General features: G+C 42.0%; 1 pseudogene; it reads right to left on the reverse strand.

The window, feature by feature from the left end:
- Nucleotides 1-21,866: 21,866 nt before the first annotated feature.
- LOC146861148 (TM2 domain-containing protein 1 pseudogene) lies at nt 21,867-22,240 on the reverse strand (annotated as a pseudogene).
- Between the last annotated feature and the right edge of the window lie 455 nt (nt 22,241-22,695).

The following is a 22,695-nucleotide window of genomic DNA, read 5'->3' on the forward strand; positions in this document are numbered from 1 at the left end:
CCTGTACGATCCTAAATTTCCCATTGGGCTTTTTTAGTCCCATTATCGGTGAATTACACGGACTACTCAGTAGTTCTCTCAGGACTCCTTGCTGAATCATTTTCTCAATTATAGGAGTTATCCCTTCAATTATTTCTGGTGTCATTTTGTATTGAGGAATGTTAGGATATGTGATTCCCTCTTTTACTGCAATTTTCACTGGATCTACATTATTCATCAATCCCACATCCTCTCCAGTAAAATCCCAAACTGTCCTTTTCACTGTGTCTCTCAGCTCTTGAGGCAAATCCTCCGGATTAAATACAGCAAATGCACCAATTAACTCACTCTCTCTATTTTCTAGAGTCACTCGGTACAAAGCATCTTCATCTGGTGTCTCAAAGGCTATTCCATCCGGTGTACAAAAAATTGTGCAGTTCATCTTACACAACAAGTCCCTACCCAATAGGTTCACTGGACTCGTGTCACAGACAATGAATCTATGCATGTCTGAAAATTTCCCTATCTGTACTCTTACAGGTTCAGTAAGACGTGTTTTGATCTGTGTATTGGCTACACCAACTACTTGGATTGCTTCATCCGAGAGAGGAAGATTTCTAACATCTGTTGACCTGACAGTTGATCTTGTCGCTCCTGTGTCTACTAAAAAAGTAACACTCTCCTCATTTATTTTCCCATCCACAAATGGTCCTGCCTGGTCTATTTCTAGAGTTGCACCAAGTATGCACTCTTCTTCCTCTCCTCGGCACCGTCAATAATCACCCTCAGACTCACTCCCTTCACTCTTTAACAAGTACTGCTGTACTTTGTTAGAACGTCTTGGTTTGTTTACCTGCTCATCATTGTAGAATCCCGAATCCTGATTATACTTTTGTAACCCTCTATTCTGCGGCAAGGGCGGTTTTGGCTCTTGACTCTGCTGTCTCACAACTTTCTGTTGTTGCTGTTGTTGATTATTTCCTTCGTTCTGGTTCTGCACCTGTTGATTTAAAGGTTTACTCTCATTACTCACTAATGGTGGATTAGGACACTCTGATCTCCAATGCCCCAATTGGCCACAGTTGTGACAAGGGAACTTTTTCTTCGCTTCCTCAAGACTTCCTTTTCCTTTTCCTGCATATCTTGGTCTATTTCCTGCATTATTTCCTGGATTATTCGCCTGTTCCACTAACTGTGCTTCCTGTCTCTCTGCAACTTTCACTTGTGCCCACATTGCTTTCTCTTTCAGCTCTCTTTGTTTTGCTTCAATTTCATCACTGAAGTATTTTGCATGTCTCAGGATCTCATCTACTTTTTTACTCTGCCAATCCACTGTGTGCTCACGAATTCTCTCACCAATTTCAGGTCTAAGGCCATATACAAATCTGTATACAAAGTGACTCAAATCTTTGTCACCCAGGTGTTCATCTCCACTGAATTGTTTAAATGCCAGTATCAGCCTCTCGTAAAAAGCATGAACTGATTCTTTCGCTTCCTGTTGTGCTCGATCTATCTTTACCCAGTCTGTCTCTCTTGCAGGTACTTTACTCTTCAGGTATACCATCACCTGATCATACTTTCTCATTACCTCTGGATCTGGTGCCCCTGTTCTTGAGTCTCTTGGATATTCCTCAGTAGGCCAACTCACAACTATTTTACACTCAGTCCACAAGTCTGCTGGAACAAATATATCAAACAGACTATTCAGGTCAACCCACAGCACTTTTGACAATTTCACAAACCTATCTACCTGCCTATACCACTCGACGGGCTTTTCTCTCAATCGAGGGAAATCATTCGTAAATGATAAAATATCCTGTCTGGTCCATGGAACATGTACATATCCTCCTCCAGGTATTTCTCTCATAGGATAATTATCCACTGGTTTCTCCTTTTCTCTCACTGGAAATGCTGAATAAGTTGTTCTATCTTCAGTCTCATCTCTTTTCTTATACCACCTATCCTTCCACTTTTCAACATCACCCCATCTTCGCAATAATGCTACCATTTCCTTAATCTGTCCTGTTCTACCAGTAGCATTCAAATTTTCAATGTCCTTCTCTGTAAAATCCATCCTGTAAGTTCTCTGTAAAGCTTTCACTTTATCAATGTCAACTCCTTGTTCATTTGCTATTGCTCTTAGCCTGTCATGTGTATTCCTTGCTCTCCAGGTAACACTCTTGCACATAAACATTAGTTCACCATCATGATGACTCTTCAGAATCTCTGTTGGAACTGTTCCTGTGACAAGCTCTTCTAGTTCTACACGTAACTTAGCTACATCAATTACTTGTGAATCTTTATCTTTTTTCTGTAGAACCTTCATCCAATCATTCAAATCATCAACTGTTATTTCAGCAGTTTTCCTCACTGGAACCACTCTCTTTTGCGGTTCTAAAATCGGCATCCCTGAACAACTAGCTTCACTAGCATCCAATATTTCACTACATGTGTCATGTCTTGATTGTCTCAGGTCATTTCTTTCTGCTCTTTTGCCTGAATCTCCTGAAGGACCAACTGAATTTGTTAGATTATTCCCAACATATGGAATCACCAGTCCATTCTCACCTGCTCTCTGTTTGTCAAACACAGGCATAACTGGACCTATTGTTACAGGCACCGTAACAGCTTCTAGATTCTTCGTTAACTCCCTAATCTTCTCAGTCAACTCTGTTGTAGTTCTGGCTAATTGTCTGGCATTCTTATCAAGGTAATGATCACTCCTTACCTCAGGTGTCTCATTTTCTGTCTCACTAACACAAACTGTATCTCTTATTGGAGAAACAACTGGTGTACTTTTGTCCGGTTCTGGTCTATATGGAGGTGGTCTTTTGTAAATCATGTCATTCAAGACCTCATCCTCATACTCATTAACTCCATATTTTCTTATTTCTGACTCAGGAACCCTTTCTGCTCCTCCTTCAACTGTTCTCATCGGATATAATCCCTCTGACATACTAACATCTCGCCACCTTTTCATTCGATCATGATGAGTTTCACGATCATGTCTCCTCCCAAACATGTACCTATAGTACCCTCCTGATCTTTGTTTCTCTCTCTCATGTACTTCTTCTTCCCATTCCACTAAAGCCTCGAACTGTGTAGGTCTCGGCTTCGGGTCAAGACATAACATCTTTTCCCGTAAGTTTCTCAACACGGCCAGATTAAATGAACCATGTTCTGGAAATGCTAGAACACCATCTTCTTTAGTATACCTAACCCAATTCTCCAACCATATACAAGTATGAAACCCATGTCTCGCAGCCATGAAGGATGCAGGTGTTTTCGGTGGAGGTAACAACTCGCCCTCTCTTGTTTTAACATCTTTATCCTTGCTAAACCACTTTTTAACTCTACCAAAAAATGTTTTTTTCTTCTTCTCTTCTTGATAATACATTTTATCGTTTACAAAGAACTCTCTACTCTTTCCGTATTATAAATATACAATACGAATTTTCAACCAATTGCAGCGCGACTCACACTAACGCACCAATCCTGGAACGTCTACGTCACTAAATAGCTCTTCCAATCCTTGCGCGGCTCACACTAACGCACCAATCCTAGCGCGAGCACTATTCTGATCTACCATCCAATCAGAGCGCGGTCTTTCTGACGTCAACAGTCGCTGCAGTTTGTCTCTGTCTTCTGTCACTCGTCTACCCCTCCTTTACAAAATCTTTTCAGTAGACTTCGTGTCAAAATTTCTACAAATCTATTAGTTACAACATAAAAACATCTCCATTGTCTGCTTCGCTAACCACAGAATAGTAAAAGAGTCTATTTCATAAGAAACCTTTCATTGACACAGTAGCACTTCTACTACTTTGCCCTACTAACATACATTCATTAACTGTTTCCTCTAGGACTTGTCCAAAGAGTCTTACAATCAGCTAAATGTACAAACACTCACGCACATTCATACAAAGGAAATATAGTACATACGCACAGAATCCTGCTTCCCGAGAACAGACAATCTGCTCCACTACAGAATTATAACATACATTAACTAAGCAAGCTTTCTTTGCCCAGTTCTTCAAATAAGCTCAGAGAATACCTATTACTCCTCCCGCGATAAGCTTTAACGGAAATCCTTACGGATCCCTGGGACTTAAGACCAGAGTTTCACAGATAACCTTCACTATCATTCACACTCCTTATATACCAGAAATATCTAATAGTAACATACGACGATGTCACTGATTCCGAACCCAGACAATGTGACGCGCAACTTCAATTGTCACACGTTATTCCTTACAATTCCGTCTTTCCCGAGAGCAGCATATACTTCCCTCTGATCTACTACGGAACTGCTACAGCTTCCAAGTTCCAGAAGCACTACATGTAACTCAACATTACGACTCCAACATATAGTATTAGTACATATACCAACATGAACCAATAATCAATAATCAATAAACAATCTTATCTAATCAAGACAATCATCAAAACCATCAATCTCTGCTACCAGGAAATTGATAGAGATCAGGGTGTATACAATATTCCCACTACCACGGATAGAGTAATCTCACAGTTACACGCACATGCATACATCATACGCTAGGGCCCATTTCACTAACATACGCTCAAATACTCTACCAGCAATAAACCTGTGGAAAGAAAACACTCCCAAACACCCTGCATCTATATCGAGGCCGATAAGACCTGGTTTTTGTGACTGTCCCTAAGCATAGTCTATACAATATATACAACAATAATCAATAACGCAAACCCAATAATTGACAAAAATGAATATCCAACACCATGTTTAAAATTATATTGCTTTATCTAAAATTAGTCAAGAAAATCAATCAGAGTAAATCATTTCTCATAGTTACCTATTCTAGCTAAATGTCAGAACGGGTCAGGACAAGTCTCTCGGTAAATGTCTCTCAAGACGAAGTCCCTTCAGCATCGATCCTCAGCAACGCAAGTTCATCACGCAGCAAAGGCAAAATGGTAAGTGGCAAAAGGGGTGGGGAGAACCCTCTCTAAACTAACAGTTTTTATAATAAATTGAACAAAGGAAAGATACATTGGAACATAGGAAAAATCATAATGTCCGCCGGACTTGCTGAGCAGAGCGAGAAGGAAAGGATGTAACATTGCTACATTTATGAATCTCCGCTCAGGAAAAATACACATAGCGAAAACTACGGAACAGGAACCAAGAAAATAAAACATGTATCACATTAATCCGGCTTCTCTTCGGCTATCGAGCCACAGTTCAGAGTTTCCCTCTAAGGCTCCTTTGTTTTTCAAGATTGCCAAGGACACTTTCACTTTTCTTGGAGAACTCCCAAAAACTGCTGCTGTCCTCATGGAAAGTTTCTCGACAAGGACCATGGTCAGTTAGCTTCAAAACCATTTCCAGCAGGGGTCTCCCTCGTCTCAGTTTTCAAATTATAATCACAGTCAGGCTCACTTATTCAGCCTTCTTTCTTTAGCCAACATAGGCCTTAATAGACCATCTTAATTAAAAGAGACAAAAACAACGTTACTACAGCATAGTGATTAAACAGTGTTAACCCCACTAATACCCTTATGTGTATGCATTTATCTAGCACTTGCAACATAGAAAAGCATTAATTCAAAAAGCGCTTTGTGCTCAAAAATAAACAGCACATAGCAACGTTTAAACATGAAAACGCATTTAACACACGCGTTATTATCAGTCAGCACATTTAAGCACATTCACGTGTAACTCTTTCTTGTTAAAACAAACGGATTGATTAATATAAACGCACTTGCACAAGACATATAATTAATTATTAATTATTATTACTTTAGTACAACGAATAGACATGCCAGAGCTTCAAAAGCCCCAGAATTTTAAAACTGAAAACTCTGCTCCAGCACAACCTTTTAGCACATTTAATACAAGTTCTATAGTTTGATAGTTAAAAATAACATCTTCACCCGCTGGATACTGGAGAATAATTATTTAATAAACCAGATTGTCTTTCGTGTTGCCTGGCCCCTCTTCTACCATAAGCCTAAGTCGAAGCTCGGCCATGTATCTCCCAAACCTGGCCAAGTCTGGCGGTAGGGTACAGGAAAAGAGTACCGAGGCAGCTTCTTTTACAGTCCGGACCCCGTTACGCAGCCATATTTGTTTTAGAAGGATCTGACGGGGCCGAAGCATACCGGGACAACAACAAATCAAGTGTAGCAGAGATTCATGTTTGAAGTTGCAGATTCTAGATCTGATTTTGTGTTCAAGGGACTTCCACCCAGGATTTAGTTCTTTGATTGAGAGGGACACTAATCTGGCCAATACAATGTTTTTGAGTGCTTTCCTACCCAGAGCTTGATTGAGACAGGGCTGGATTTTGTGCCCTGCATATGATGTTGACAGCCCTGGAGGACCTCTTCCCGTAACTTGTTCCGCTAGGTCGTTTGTATGAGACAGTTGGTAACATTGTTTATTAATTGAGTTTTTAATGGCCAAATAGTTTATAGACCCTTTGTCCCAATTTTCAATTGCCAAACTAAGCGTTTCCACTGCTTTCTTCATGTACCATTGCCACGGGTTGATTGATCCTCCATAAATTGGCTTCAGCATGCTTTTTAAGCTTCCGGGTGGGGCTGTCAATACTTGATAGTAATATTTTGCATGCATTCCCAAGCATTCTTTACTTTGTTGGTTCAGTCCAAATTCCAAACGAATTAGGCTGTTGCGAGTGTATTTGGGCAGTTTGAAAATGCGTTTATAGGCCAGGCATTGTGCTTTGTCCAACATTGCTTCCATTTTTCCCGGGAAGGCCTGCTGTGCATAACCTGCAGTTGCCCTAATTTTGGCTTGTATTACTTTTCTGATAGAGGCTGTTGTTGGACTATGCATTAACTCATTTAGTTTGCATAGGGCATAAGTTGTCGACTGTGCTCTGGCCTTCATTTTGTGGAGATGTAAAGTTGTTTTACCTGTTTCACTTAACCAGCACCCGAGGTAGTTGTAGGATTTCGCAGTGGCGATAATTTCTTTGCCCACATGCCATTTCAGTAAGGCTTTTTTAGAAAAATTACCGAAAATGATTACTTTTGTTTTTTGAGCATTTATAATAAGCTCATTTTTTTCATTATAATTATTGAGGGCGTCTAGGCCCCTTTGTAGCCCGAAGTTTGTGTGGTCCATTACCACTAAGTCATCTGCGTATTGTAATATTTGCAGTTTGTTGGTTCCAATTTTCGGAGTTACCAAACTGGCATTGTGAAGATTCTTCCCCAGGTCAGCGGTGTATAGGTTAAACAATGTGGGGGCAAGTACACATCCCTGTTTTAGTCCGCGGTTTGTCAAGCACTTCTTCGTTGTGGTATTGTCTGCTAACTTCACTTTTATCCAGGTATTACTGTATAATGAGATAATGGCATTGAGGAGACCTACTGGGATATGCCAGTTACGCAATTTGACCCAAAGCTTATGTCGGGGCACCCCATCGAAGGCAGCTGAATAGTCAACAAAGCATGCAAAGACTGGTTTATTGTTTTTGCCGTTTGCTTGCTGGCTTAGATACGACATGGCCACAATGTTATCAGTTGTGGAGCAACCTTTACGAAATCCGGTCTGGTAGTGGGGGAGGATTTCGTTCTCTTTAATCCATCTATTTAATTCATTCAGTAAGGTGCTGGCATAGGCTTTTCCTTCAATGTCCTAGAGGGCGATTAATCTGTAGTTTTTTGGGTCTGTGTTGTCTCCTCTCTTGAAAATTGGGTGTAAAAATGACCCTCGCCATGAATTAGGCACCTTTGCTTTCAGTCGACATTCGATGAAAAGTTCTGATAAAACTTTTCCCCAATATACTGGATCTTCTCTAAAGATCGCTCCTGGAAGACCATTGGGCCCGGGTGCCCCGTCTTTTCTTATTTTTTTTATTACTTGTTTGACTGCGGTACAGTCTTGTTCTTTACCCAAGCATTCCACTGGGGTCTCCTCGTCTCGATTTGCACTAGTTGATAGTAACACCACCACAATCACAAATAAGGTCCAGTCAAGTTTCGCTCACGAGCAGTCAGGCTTAACTTCGGAAACAGGTGTGTAAAATATTTAATAACCAAAACAGTAAACACACAATAAAAATCCAACACCAATTTATAAAAATAGGAAATATTTTTATGATTGAAATGACACCAAAATGACAAAAACCCAATGTAGGATACTGGGGATAGGAATTTTTAAACATTCAATGTGAAAATGTGAGTTCTAGTGCCAAAAAGTGAATAACGCCAACCAGGGCTATCTGGTCGCGCTAGGCCAGGACCAGGTCAAAGTTTCAGGACAACCGCGATGGCGTGTGGGACGGATAAGGTGGGTGGTTGGGGCCGGTTGAGTTTTTACCTTCTGACTTATTCACTTTTTTGGTTCTTTTTCCCTCAAGTTTGAGTGATCCTCCTCAGCAACCCTAGTTGCAGTTTGACAACGGCAGTCTGGCTCAGCACAATGGCTCAGTGACTCCTGGAGGTCTTTGTCTTCGTCGTCGATGGCGAAGAGCTCGGGAGCTTTTAGTGGGGCAAACCTGGATCTCAGACAGAGTCACGGTTTGACATCTCTGGCTTGAATCTCATCATCGTCGGGTTTGTTGAACTAATGGAGCTTTTTGACAAAAGTAGTCCATATGTCTTTAAAGTTCTGGATATTCTTCCAGAATGCCCCCCTTGGGTCTTTGAGGGTCCACAATACCAGCCAAAGGTCCAGAAGCTCTGAGTTGCCTCTTGGAGGTTTGGGACTTCAATTCCTACAATGCACCTGGTAAAGTCCTTTAAAGTCCAGGTGAAGCTGGTCAACTGGGCTTGTCTTGGTGGAGTTGTTACAGGTTACCTGTTGCTTTCACGGAGTCCACTCCTTAATCGTTTTAAACAGCCGCGGTCGGTAGTAGGAGTAACTGCAGGGCGGTAACGTGGGGAGGGGGAGGGGCAGTGTGGGGGGTAGTAAACCATGGATTACGGAGGTTTACAGGTAAGTTAACATATAAATTAATAAAACGAATTTCGTTGCATGCACTGCATCGCATTTGGGGATGCAGTGCACGCAACGAAATTCGTTTTATTAATTTATATGTTAACTTAGCTGTAAACCTCCGTAATCCATAGTTTACTACCCCCCACCCTGCCCCTCCCCCTCCCCACGTCACCGCCCTGCAGTTACTCCTACTACCGACCGCGGCTGGTTTTAAATAAGGCAAAGTCCTCTTTTGTGAAGCCCAGAGTGTGCAGCAAATGTAGTTCTTGTGAGTTCAGTCCTCTTTTGGTGCATACCAGGGGTTCAGTAGGGCAGTCCTTCTCTTGATGTTTTCAGGCAGGGATCTAAGGTGCAGTGCAGCTCTCCCATATTTATTGCAGTTTCTGGGCTGACAAGAAGAGAGGTACCCCTGACCAATGTATTTCAAGTTGCCACCCTCTGTGATGACCACTTCTTTAGAAGTGTGGCATATTGTGGTTTCAGAATGCACTGTTTACTAAAAATCAAAATGGAGAAAATCTGTCTTGGAGGTTCAGGTCTGGCTAACCCAACCCACAGGTGTGGCTAACATTTCCCTACAAACCCCTTCCAGCCTCTCTCCTATTTGAATTACAGGGGCTCCCATCTGGCTGGGGGTGCAGGAAGTGGGGACGGGCCTGGTTCCTGGTTCCTGTACCATCTGTCTTTCTCCCTTTGAAGACCAGTTTGGCTACCCAGCCCCCTTCCTGACCTGGCATCTGCAGCAGCTAATCTCCTTCTACCGGATGGTTTCTTTGCTTCAGCCCAGGCCGCTTCACAGCTAATCAGGAGTTTGGCTCAGCCTGTCAAAGGCTGGCCAATCCGAAGAGGCTGCTACAGGGCTGATTTTGGTAACTACAGGAAAGCAAGTACTGTAATTTCTTTCCTGCAATAGTTATAAAAATCTAACCATGGCAAGTTGTTGGACTTATTGTAACTATTATTTTGAAATTGAAATTATTGTTCTAGGTCCCTGCTGTCAAAAGTTAAGCTTTATTAAAGTTTAATAAAGCTCTCCAATGCTAGCCTATTGAGCTTGCACACTACAATGGCGAAAAACTAATTTGTTATGTTGTTATGTTATATAATCTTATAGCGCGCACAGCTACTCCGAAAAGTGTCCTGGCGCGAGCCAGTGTGAGGACAGGTGTGGTGAATTTATGCAAACAGATGAGTCTTCAGCTTTTTCTTGAATGAGCAGAAGTCTTGAATACAACGGGGAGCGAGTGGAAGTGTGTTCCAAGCGGTGGCAGCTCTGACTGTAAGAGAACAGCCTCCCACTCTTGAAAGCCGGAAGCGGGGAACATGGGCCAAGAGTTGGGAGAAAGACCGGAGATGCTTGGCAGGAGTGTAAAACAAAAAACACTTCCGAAGATAAGTGGGGCCGCAAGCAAACAAAGCCCGATGGGCCAAGGTCAGGGCTTTAAACGTAACTCGTTGGGTCACAGGCAACCAGTGGAGGGAATGCAAATGCTGTCTGACGCTGGTCCTCATTGGAATATTAAGGACAAGTCGTGCGGCTGCATTCTGGACAACCTGTAATTTATTGAGACGGTAACTCGGAAGGCTGACATACAAGGCGTTCGCGTAGTCGATTGGTGAAAGAATAAGAGCCCGGATCACCGTTTCCTTAGCAGCTCTGGGAAGAAGTGGGAGGAATTTCCTCAGGGTTTTGAGCATCCCAAAGCAATTCCCCACTAACTTTTTTTATCTGGGTGGAGAAGGTAAAGTTCTCGTAAAACCAGACTCCAAGTTTTTTGGTGGGTAGCCCCGTCGAGGCTGGCAAAGGAGAGTCTACTGGCCATAAGGTGTCTCTGAACTGGGGGGGAAAGTTCCAAAGAGGAGAATTTCTGACTTACCCTCATTTCATTTGAGTTGTGCTGAGGAAAGCCATTGAAATACAGCAGAAAGACACTGTCTGGCTAGAGAAGGCGCACACTCTGATTTACCCCTGGTAAACAGGAGCTGGGTTGTCATCGGCATATGCTATAATTTTGGCACCCAGGTCTTCAGCCAAATAAATCAGAGGGGTGACATAAAGATTAAAAAGAAGGGGGCTCAGGGAACACCCCCTGAGGCACCCCCGTTAACACCTCCTGAGATGACGAGGAGAATGGGGGAAGCCACACCTGTTGAGTGCGTCCTTCTAAAAGAAAATTCAGCCTGCTCAGGGCAGCTTTTCCCTCACCAGGGCATACAAAACATCTTTTATAATGTCCTTACTTTTTATAACAAGGTACCCTACCCTTGCAGCACCTTGAAAAACACTTAGGGGTGACATATGTTTTTTTTTGTCCTCATCTCACCTTTAAACCTAGGCAGATTTTACAAGCCGAGAATTGAGAAACTGGGCGCCCTTCGACTCACTGCCTTAGTAGCTGCCCCCTTGGGCTTCCCCACGCTGTTGAGGATAGGTGTAATTATTGGACCAGGATTCAGCCTTCATGGCACTAGCGATTAATCAGTTGCAAACGACCTCCCCACACTAATAGGGGGGACCAGATGTTTCCGTCTACTTCTGTCTTGTCTTCCTGGTTCAAACATGCAATATTCAGCGCGGCTTTTACCCAGTCTTCTCTATTGGGAGGAGTCGGATCCTTCCACCTTAGACATATCTCTCTCCTAGCCAAAATAATTAGATATAATAGTAATCCCTTTTCTAATTGGGACAATGCTTCCTTTATAGAGTCGTTTGAACCAAAGAATACAAGGTTTACATCAACTTCCAATTCTATATCAAAAATAAGAGTCAAGATATCCCCCACATTCCTCCAAAATGAACACAGTTCCATACAATCAAAAAACATATGTTTATCATCCGCTTTGTCATATTTACATCTGGGGCATTGTGGAGTCGGGACCGGTGCAAACCTAGCAATTCTGGCGGGAGTATAATAAAGCCTATTCAGCACAAAGAAATGTTTTTTTTTCAGCCTAGCAGGCCTTATATATCTATAGAGTAACTTAAAGGAAGATTCATAACGTGCTTCGAAGGGGTGGGCTTGAGGGAGAGGGCACCACATCGATGCTTGAGGCGGGATCTCTCTATCCTCCGCCTCGAGCAGATTTGTATACCATAGGGGTATTTCTTTTTTCCTTACGTGTGGATCCTGAAATAGATGCTCCATGTCCCAATTCCCTTTGATTTCACTCACTTCTGCCTCATGCCATGATCTTAACTGAAGGTATTTGAACCTCGAAAGGGTGGGGCCAATCTTGACCTCTAACAGCTCCCATGGGAGTACCCCCTCTGAGTCTACCAGGTCGGACCATCTCCCCAAACCCGCCTTTCTTATAGGGATAGCAAGCCGTCCTTCAGACACTCTGGGGTCCCTGGTGAATCCCATATTGGGGCAAAGTGGGAGTAATAGCCTATACCCAGAGTTCGCCTTATTTTATACCAGTTTAATAAAGCAGTTTTTAGAGCTTTAAGGCGTACACGTTTAAAGAATCTGGGGGCCCCAAATTTATACAGAAACCCACTTTGTCCAAAATCCCCCTCTGCTAAAATCATTTCCCCCAACAGCCTGCCCCATCTAGATTCCACCAGAGTTGTTAATAGCATCCTGGTGCCCTTGAACTGGAATGCTATTAGATACCAATTAATATCTGGTAGGGCCAGGCCGCCCTTCAGAAGCTTTCTTCTTAGTTTTTTCCACGAAAGTCTTGCACTCTTCTGCGCCCATATAAAACTTCCTATTTTGCCCTGAATTTTACTAATAATTTTTGGTGGAAAAGTGAGGGGGATCATATTGAAGAGATATGTCAATTTTGGAAGAACCGACATCTTTACTAGGTTTACTCTTCCATATATCGTCATAGAAAGGTTCTTCCACCTAGAGATAATCTATGTCCTTTTCCATTTTGGCTATATTTAGGAGAGGTATTTTCTTCAGCTCTTTCACTATTTTTATTCCGAGATATTTAAACTCCCCACTCTCAGAACCTAAGCTATATGTAGTGTTCCAACACATAATTTCTGTTTTATCCGGGTTTGCTAGGTATCCTGACAATGCACCGAACTCTTGCAGCAATATCTCAATCCGGGGAATCGCTGTATTGGGGTCACTGGTGTAGATAATAATATCATCGGCGTAAGGTGCAATTTTACTATCATAGTCCTGTGATACAAATGGACTTATATCTTTATCCAGCCTAATCATTTGCACCAAAGGTTCAATATATATATTGAACAAAAGAGGGGACAAAGGACATCCCTGCCTTGTTCCTCTCCTTATTTCAAAGCTGGGAATCAGAGAACCATTTAGTAGAATTTTCGCCGATGCCCCAGCATAGCAATTTGAAAAGAAATGGCGGAGTAAGGGAAGTGGGAGGAACATGGCGGCCGCTGTCTGAACGGCCGTGGGTGCTCCTCTCCGGGCTCCGTGCTACCGGTTGTAATGGCTTATCCTGAGGCGAAAGCGATGTGCTAATAATACCCTGTTTGTCCGCGAATCATGGTGTGTTTCCAGAATCCCTCTTTGTACTTACCGAAGTCCTTCTCAACGACGACGCTACTGGCGGTCGCTGCAGCAGTCCCAGCGCGGACAGACTCTCTCCGATTTCCTGATTCCTGCTCCTGCGGTCGGATCAGCTGGTGTAGAGGCTGGGTCGTGCACGGAATTCCGACGGGGAGGGGCGAACTCGGAGCTGCTGAACGCCCAAGCTGGAGGTGGGGGAATGCCGCGGAGGTTCTGAGACGAAACAGGTGGCTTCTTGGCGAATCGTGCTCCTCCTTTGATGCTTCCTTTTTGGATTTTCTCCCTCTTTCCCAGGAGCAGGTAGTAAGTGCTGGGATTGAGTATCAGAGGGGTTGGCGAGGATCACAGGTAGGAGTGAGAGCGGTGTCCCCCGTGGAAATACCTAGGTTGATTTTCCCGTTGGTGGGAGGAATATCCCTGAGTACGGGGGAGACTGTTTTGGACACAATCAGGGGGGAACAATTACTGTTTATCCCTAATACTAACGCCTATAAGAATCATACGTGGAGGAATACAGAGGGGGTAATCTTAGGTCAACTTCCCCCCAAATGTATGGAGAATAGGATCCCTGTGCTGGAGGGTGCTTCACCCCCTAAACTAACCAGATACTCATTAAGGGCCAGGGCGGCACATTTAGATTCCAACAAATTAATTACTCACTCAATTTTTTCGCAGCAAATACCCCCCCCCCCCCCAGTGGCCGAGATAAGTATTTCGGATAGGAAGGCGAAGCAGTTGAAGCAGGAAAGATCCTCAGAGGCCTCAGAGATATCCGTTCATTTCCCAAAACCCCAAAGGGGCAAGCTGAAATTAAAAGAAAAGAAGCCTGCGGGTGTCAAGGTAAGAACTACCCCCTCATTAAAATCCTACTACCAGGTCATGTCTCAAGCCTCTACAAAAGTGAATCCCCGACATCAAACACAAACCTGTAGTGGCTCTAAAAAAGTATCCTTATTAGAGTCCACTATGCCACATCCACCTGCTAGCGCTCCTTCCTCCCTTCCCACGAAAGAGAAGAAAGGGCAAATATTGGAGGTTATCGACTCTGAGCAGAACAGTATGTATAGAGAAAATACTTTATCGGAGTCAGGAGATTCAGTAAATTCAGATTCACATTTAGAAGTACATCCTGCTATTACCTTGGTCAACAGATACTCTATTCTGAATTCGCAGAAAGAGGAAGAGCAGGTACAGGGAACACAGCTAGCTAAAGGTCGGGAAGGAGAGCATGGAATGGATAATCAAGAACTATTAGAGGCATCAACGGAGAGTCAAAATAAGGAAAAGGCAAAAGGACAATCTGAGGATATGGGTTGTTCCACCAGCCAGTCTGCTAAAGGGTCTCCACCCCTACATTAGGATATCAAGACCGGTCCAGTTACAAGCTCGCATTCGTTGGCCGACATCCTCTTAGCACTGAAGGATGAAATGGCAAATAGGTTTACAGTCTCTGAGGCTAATCAAGCGGATTTGGCGAATAGATTCTTGATCTCTGAGGCGAATCAGGCTGCCATCCAATCATCTTGTGAGTTGCTGGCTCAGAAATTGGAACTTGCAACCGCAAGGATAGATGTAATTGAGGAGGAATTCCCCAAGATTAAGAACACAATGGAGGCCACGGCAGCAAAACTGGAAAAAATATCTATCCAGAATAAAGATCTCAAAGACGATCTGGAGAGGTTAGAGAACCACTCAAGAAGAAATAATTTGAAAATTTTGAATGTTCCTGAAGCAATGGAAGGAGACGATATCAAGAACTTTTTGATCTCCCTATTGAAGTGCACCGTTTTGAAAGATCATACTGGCATAGATTTAAGTTATGAAATCCAGAGAGTGCACAGGGATCCATTCAAAAGAAATCCTGGTCGGTTGAAACCCCGGAAAATTCTGGTTAACTTCTTATCTTATTCTGTGAATGAACTGATCCTATCCGCCGCTTTAAAAGAAGGTGCCATCCCCTCGCCATTTTCAGAACAAGCCCCCTTCTCTTTTTTCATAAGATCTGACATTTCCCATATAACAGCGGAAAGACAATGGGAATTGGGGAAAAGACTACCAGAACTGAATGGGTTGGGGGCAAAGGCCCAATTGAGGTTTCCAGCCACACTGAGGGTGATGTGGAACAACCATATGCACATGATACGCTCATCGCAAGAAGTTGACACCTTAATTGCAAAAATTCAGCAGGACAAACAGGGAGGTCTGTGAGGCCCGTGAGGTGCCTCAGTTAAGTCAAGCTGCTAAGTTAATCAAATTGGTAGCCCAGAGAGGAAATTAGCCCGAATAGGCATTTGCCTTTTGGAAGGTAGGGTTCCTCAGGGAGTAAGGAAGGTAGGGGGTCACGAAGGGTGGAAGGGGAAGGTGGTGGGAGGTGGTGGGAAGAGGGGAGCACCGGGTGGCAGGAAAAACAGGAAAAAGGAAAAATGGAAAAAAATGAAAAATCCACATTTCACCGATTATTTAGAATAAATTGTAAGTGCTGTCTGTTAAGTAATGAATTAACTTAGGAAGGATAAAAGAAAAGGGAGGTAGTAAGATTCAAGTTATTTCATGGAATATAAATGGTTTAAGATGTCCTAGGAGACAAAGACTGATTTTTAAGTATTTAGAGATGCTACCAGTCCAGGTCTGTTTACTGCAGGAAACTCATCTCAATCAAGAAGAGTCTAAGAGTATTTTCTCCAAACTCCCATGGATACAATCTTTCTACCACTCCCAACAATCAGTGAACTGCCGCGGGGTGGCAATCTTGGTTAAGAGGGGAATGTCCTGTGAAATAAAATCAGTCTTAACAGATCAAACAGGAAGATGGATTATAGCCCAGTTTGACTTTGGAGGGGAAACATTGACTTGTTCTTCCTTTTATGGTCCCAATGTGGATGATCCCTCTTTCCTGGTTAAATTACAGGATAATCTTATTTCAGTACCCCCCCACCCCTGATCGTGGGAGGTGACTTTAATGTGCGGTTGGACCCGGTTAAGGACAGGTCTAATCAGAGTCATACTATCGTCTCTCCAAGATCTCGAAGGGTCATGAAAAACCTCCTATTAAATATCAATATGATGGATGTTTGGAGATTCAAGATGGGTAGTGTTCAGGGCTTCATTTTTTATAGTAAAAAGTATCGTCATTCGGCCAGGATAGATTATGTAATGATAAATAAAGAGGCCCTGGACAGGATCCTCAATATCTCCATCCTTCCGAGTCATCTTTCAGACCACGCACTTTTACTTCTGCAATATTCTATGAGTAACACACGTCCGCAATCAAGGTGGACCCTGAATAAAGTATTTCTCTCAGATCCAGGGATTATCCAGGCAGCTAAAGAGGCTACGACTGAATTTTTTGTTTTTAATATCGATTCTGCCCCAATTGACCAGGTTTGGGAGGCATATAAAGCTAATCTAAGAGGGGTGCTGGGTAGTCAAATTGGAATTAAAAATTAAAAAAAGATCCTGGAATTACAGTCATTAGAGCTAAGAATATCTGCCCTTGAAAAAGAAAGGAATTGTATTAACCCTGAGAGGACTAGGGATATGGATAAGTTAGAGAAAGAACTTGAGGATGCTCGACAGAATCTCAGGATTTTTTTAGACGAGAAATGTAAGGCCCAGTGGTGTGTATGGAATATGGAGAATTTCGAATATGGGGAAAGAGCCGGAGCACTACTGGCCTGGAAAGCTAGATTAGATCGGGCAAAAAACGTTATAAATGAACTCATTATAGACAGTAGTGGTACTAAATCCAGCATACAAGTAGAAATGCAGGAATGCCTTCGGTCTCTTTTCTCAAAGTTGTACAGTGAAGACATTACTCCCTCCGCTGAATCAATCAGCTCATGGTTAAAGGATAAGTCCTTACCTATGTTAACTGAAGCCGCCAAAGGTCAGTTAGAAGCACCTATCTCTATTGAGGAGATAAGAGCCCAAATTAAGAGGGCAAAAAATAAAAAAGCGCCAGGTCTTGATTCTCTCCCTAATGAGGTCTATAAATTGTTAGTAGAAGAACTCCTGCCAATTCCTCCATACACTCTTTAACGCAGTTTACAGTACCTCCGGGGTGGTCCCTAGATCATGGAAAGAAGCCATAATAGTTTTAATATTGAAACCAGGAAAGAATCCTCTGGCGGCAGACTCTTATCGTCCAATCTCTCTTCTAAATGCGGACTATAAAATCTTTGTGGGCATTTTAGCAGAGAGATTGGCAAAACTGGCACCAAATCTAATAAATATAGATCAGAAGGGTTTCATGGTCGGGAGATCTATCCAGGAACAAACCCAAATCTTGATTGGGAATATTGACTTGGCAGAGATCAGAGGTGACCCCTTGGTGGTAGTGGCCTTAGATGCCGCTAAGGCCTTTGATCGAGTATGTTGGAGCTTCCTATGGGGAGCGTTAGAGACAGCAGGTATAGGCCCGATATTTATTCAGACCCTAAAAAAAGGGGTGACATATGTGTAATACAAAGTTAGTTGTAGACTTTGAAAGTACTTTAAATTCCAAAGTCAAATTTGGACACAGTTTTATTTTAAGAGCAGCCTGCAAAGCAGGGCTGCCTTTAAAATGAGAGCAGACACCACAGCAGTGCACACTTAAGTGCATTAAATCCACTTGGGTCTCTAAACATACTTGCCCTAGCTTATACTAGGGACTTACAGGTAGGATGTCAGAACTAATTGTAATTACAGCGAATCCCCATATACTTTTTAAACTGAGCACTGGCCCTGGGCCTGGTTAGCAGAACCCAGTGCACAACCAGAATCAGAAAACCAGCATCTAGTAGTCCAATCGGCGCTAAAAGTGTGGGGGGGACATCTGCAAAAAGCCAGATTTGCTTACAGTGTGTAACTGTGCATTGAACAGCATTCAGAAAAATATATATATTGTAAAAAATCCTTTATTTGGAGGTATTTAAAGAATTGTCGATTATCTAGCCCAAACTTGTCCCTTACGGCATCAAACAATAACAAATCAGGCCTGATTGTGAGATCTCCAAAAATATGAGGAAAAAAGCAATTTCTTTATAGAGGGGTATAAGCATTAAAGCGTCCAAGCCCGAGTTTCTTACGAGCCGTAGTCCAGACCTTAAAAGCACAGATTAAAGTTTTGAACTTCACCCGTTTATAATAATTAAAGTCAATGTGTTGTAAAAGGCACCCCTTAGCTTCATTTCCCAAAATCAATTCAAAACTGGGGGGAGCCTCTGGCTTTTCCAGGGTACAGTTAATGGAGGAATTATTTAAAGACTCAAGAACTTTGGGGGGTCTGTATAAAATGTTGATTGACCTAGCACCCAATGACCTGACCAAACATGTAGACCGGTGGCAAAATTTGTTAGAGATCGATCCCGGGGATGTCAAAGATTCATTACATATGGCTCAGACATCTTTTATGGCAACTAATTTGCAACTGCAATGTTTTAAAACGTGGTTTAGTCTGTATATTACACCTGCCAAGATCGCCAAATGGGGTAGAGTTGCAGGCTCCACCTGCCCGCGCTGCCAGCATCCAGCAGCAGACATTGTCCATATGTTCGCGACATGCCCCGCTTTAGACACCCTGAAACTCAGCGTTATTGGCTTTTTAGTAAGCATGCTAGGCATGGAAGTTGATTTTAGTCCTCAACTGATTGTACTAGGGATAGTAGTCTCTCTCTCTTTGAATCAAAATAATTCTTTTTTATTTATCGCCTCTACAGTCTTTAGGTTATGTTTAGCCACTCATTGGCTTGATCCTATTCCCCCAACTGGCCAACAGTGGCTAGAAAGGTTTCTATCGATATATAGATTTGAAAAAGCCGTTTACTCCAGAAAAGGCCGTAAACTGAAAGCTAAAGGTCTAGCCATTTGGGCTCCCTTAATGAACTGGTCCTTTCTGAATGAACAATAATGAACTTTTTTTTCCCCAGCCTGCTCTCTATTTCTTATTCTGTTTATTCTGTTTGTACAAGTTTTTGTAAATATCTGACATTGAGACTATATGTATTTAGCCATGGGTTGGTTGGGGGGGGGGGGGTCTGGGATGAAATTTGGAACTCTTTTTCTGCTTAATTGGATTTGGCTATAACTGTGATAATATCAATAAAGAAATTAAAATAAAAAATTTTTAGAAAAAGAAATATATATATTTGCTGGATTTCCCTTTATTGAGTATTTCCTGTCACACAGGTTAGCATTTTGTTCTTATAGTTATAAAATCTCTCCTTTTCCATCTATTTGTTGGTTTGTTAGGATCTCTTTGCTTAAGATGGTAAAGAGTTTTCTTTGTTGGGCAATATTTGTCTTGGAAGAGTAGGGGCACTGGCCCGCTACATCTATTTCTGCCCAAAGCATTTATTTAATATTCTCTTTCTTTATGCTGCTAGTTAATCAGATTAGTTAATCTTTATATTTCAGGGCTCCCCCGCTGTTAGAAATTTTTGTAGTTTTGAGTTTTCATAAACAGCACATTTGTACTTTTCACTCGTTTGCACTTTTACATTATGAGGCAGTTAGCACAATCAGTTTTTTAGTGTTTTGAACTTGATTTTTGGTTTTTAAAACTACCGCGTATTTGCACATGACCTTAGTTAACATGCAGGAATTTGTACCTTTTTTAGCAGGAGTTTTTTAATAGATACACAATTTTAGATGGTATCAATACCTCGTATTATTAATTATATGCATCCATTGAGTGATTAATTGTATCTCTCCTGTTTTTACAATGCGGCATTGAATATTTATTGTCTTATTCTACAATATTTATTTATATTTAAATGTAATGTTTTTTAACTTTATATCCACATTGTCCCTGATAACTTTTAGGTATTTAACTTTATGTGTAGTATGTTTTTCATTTCCATTTGTCATGTGACCTAAATTTGAATTCCACACAGGTGCTATGTCTCTGCTTATTGTTGTTGATCACTCCCACTATTTATTGACTTACGGGCTTGTAGCGCGTTATGTGAACAAGACAGAGTTGTTCTGTCGAAACGCGTCATGCTGGGGCACTGGCCAGGATTGACTAGTTGCTGGAGCCATGCTAAATAAATAAAGCACTTAATTCACCATCTTCGTCCCTTGAGTGGACTGTACCTGTCTGTGTGCCGTGAACGAGTGCTGCCATTCGATATATATATATATATATATATATATATATATATATATATATATATATATATATATATGCACAAGATACTCTCGGAACCTCCTTACGGCGAACTGAGAGAAAACGAACACCAGGATGAATGCGTCAAGTTGTTTTATTTCTCACTCCTCAATCTTCGTGACGCGTTTCGAGCACCAAGTGCCCTTGATCACACAAAGAGAGTGCAGTACGCCATACTTTTTTTATATGCTTGGTGAAAACACCCTTTCCCCTTTCCATCACGTGATAATAGACAGTGATGAAACACTTCCAATTCAAATTTGCACCTTAGTTCACAGGTATTATGATGAAGACTCCCGGTTTTCCGTTTAAACAGATTTTTACACATAAATACAGACGGAAAAATATTTTTCTTCCGTCTGTATTTATAAATAGAAATGGAAAAATACGACCAAACTGGAATCATAGAATTGTTTGGCCATCCGTGCTCCAGCCAAGTGGTTACCTCGCTGTGCTGCTCGTCTTGATTTCAGTGTCTGACAGCCCACATTAACACCTGCTGGGCAATTAATCTTTGGTTATGCGCGGGAAATTATTTCCTATGAGGGTCTTGTATTGACCTCTGGCCTGACCTCCATAGCCCTTTTGTTTCACTGTTTGCTCTTCATTTAGGCTGGGGACGCGCTAAGTAGCTAATGCAAGACCAGTAGAAATGAGTTGATCACCGGATAGATTGTGAGGATCGGCAGGGTGACAAAGCATTAAAAAACTCTTTCAATCCTTTCTCTTACCTGTGGCTTCAGTGATATTCTTTTTTTTTTAAAACTGCTTATTGGAAGTGTGGCAATAATAAGTAATTAACCAAATGGTCACTGAGTCTCGAAATCTTATTTATTAAAAGCAATACACAACATAGTAGTTAACACCTATAAACAATATTTGAATAAAAAGATTGTAAATTAAATTATGTTCATATTCATAGCATTGTTCTGTAAGTCCGTGGCTTCCCACACTAAAATAAACAATGTTTATGCTTGAGCCCATACAATGAAGAAACTGCGATGTAAGGATTTGTTCAAGTTGGAAGCCTGCGAACACAACAAACAATATTTTGGCATGGCATTAGTTCTTTAAGATTCTGAAACTGTCCTTTTGAAAATGAATTTCATATTCTACCAATACCACTCAGTAAAGTTTTTTCAATGCCTGCTCCTTAAAAGGACAAAAAATACTTTCTGCACACCGAGTGCTTCTGTCAAAGTAACAACCACAAGAACTTCCATTTTCCTGTAGAAGCTGCGCGTGTGGTTTTCCGACCCTTTTATCCTTAGACATGTTTTTATTTTCACGGATACATCTGTGTTTTTCTAAATGTTTCGTTGGTAATAGTCAGTTGATTAAGTCTTGCTCCGTAGTAACCATTTACGTTATGGCCCGGTATGGGCCTGTAAAATCCAATTTTTTTCCCCGTAAAACGTGTCTCATTGCCATTTGGATCCCAACCTTAATATTAGGAGCTGGATAACATGGAGCATATGCTGTATAATCTGTGCATTTAAATGGCTCTTGTGTTGTGTAACTTATTTCTGGATCTTTGCAAATATATTATCCAAGCCTGAGCTGCTCTCACTTAAAGGACTCTGTGGCTGCAACGGGTGCTAAAATGAAACTGAAAAAGCATTAGAGTTTTAGCACTGGCCACATCCAGGCGATCGCCATGACGTACTGTGCTAGGTATGCAAGCACCACCAATCTCCTTTCAGCTTATGGTCGGTCAGCCACAACGTGCCATTCCAAAGACGCCTTCCGACGCAAAAGCTTCTGGAGGGTGCAGTCCGTGTGCTGAGCCACAGTACGCAGAGGTGGAGGGGAAGAAATAAATCGATAAAGCCTTAGATGCACTCTAGTTGTTGTCGGAAACGGATGATACTACTATCTCGCTTCAGGGCGGAGTCGAGGTCTGGTGACGGAGAGGCAGCATCGGTGCAGAGCTTTCGATAACCTCTCGGCACTCCTATGGAAGACTGGGAAGTGCTACAGGCAAATTTCTGATTAGTGGCCCTGAGTCACTTTGAGAAACAAAAATAAATCTTTTGAATGTGACTCGAAAAGGGCTAAAAGACCGGCAGCATAAACACAGTAGGGAAATTCGGTCGGATTAACCTTTGGATCCT

The sequence above is a fragment of the Triturus cristatus genome, chromosome 3_1 (genome assembly GCF_964204655.1).
Source record: "Triturus cristatus chromosome 3_1, aTriCri1.1, whole genome shotgun sequence".
In the NCBI taxonomy this organism is placed as follows: Eukaryota; Metazoa; Chordata; class Amphibia; order Caudata; family Salamandridae; genus Triturus; species Triturus cristatus.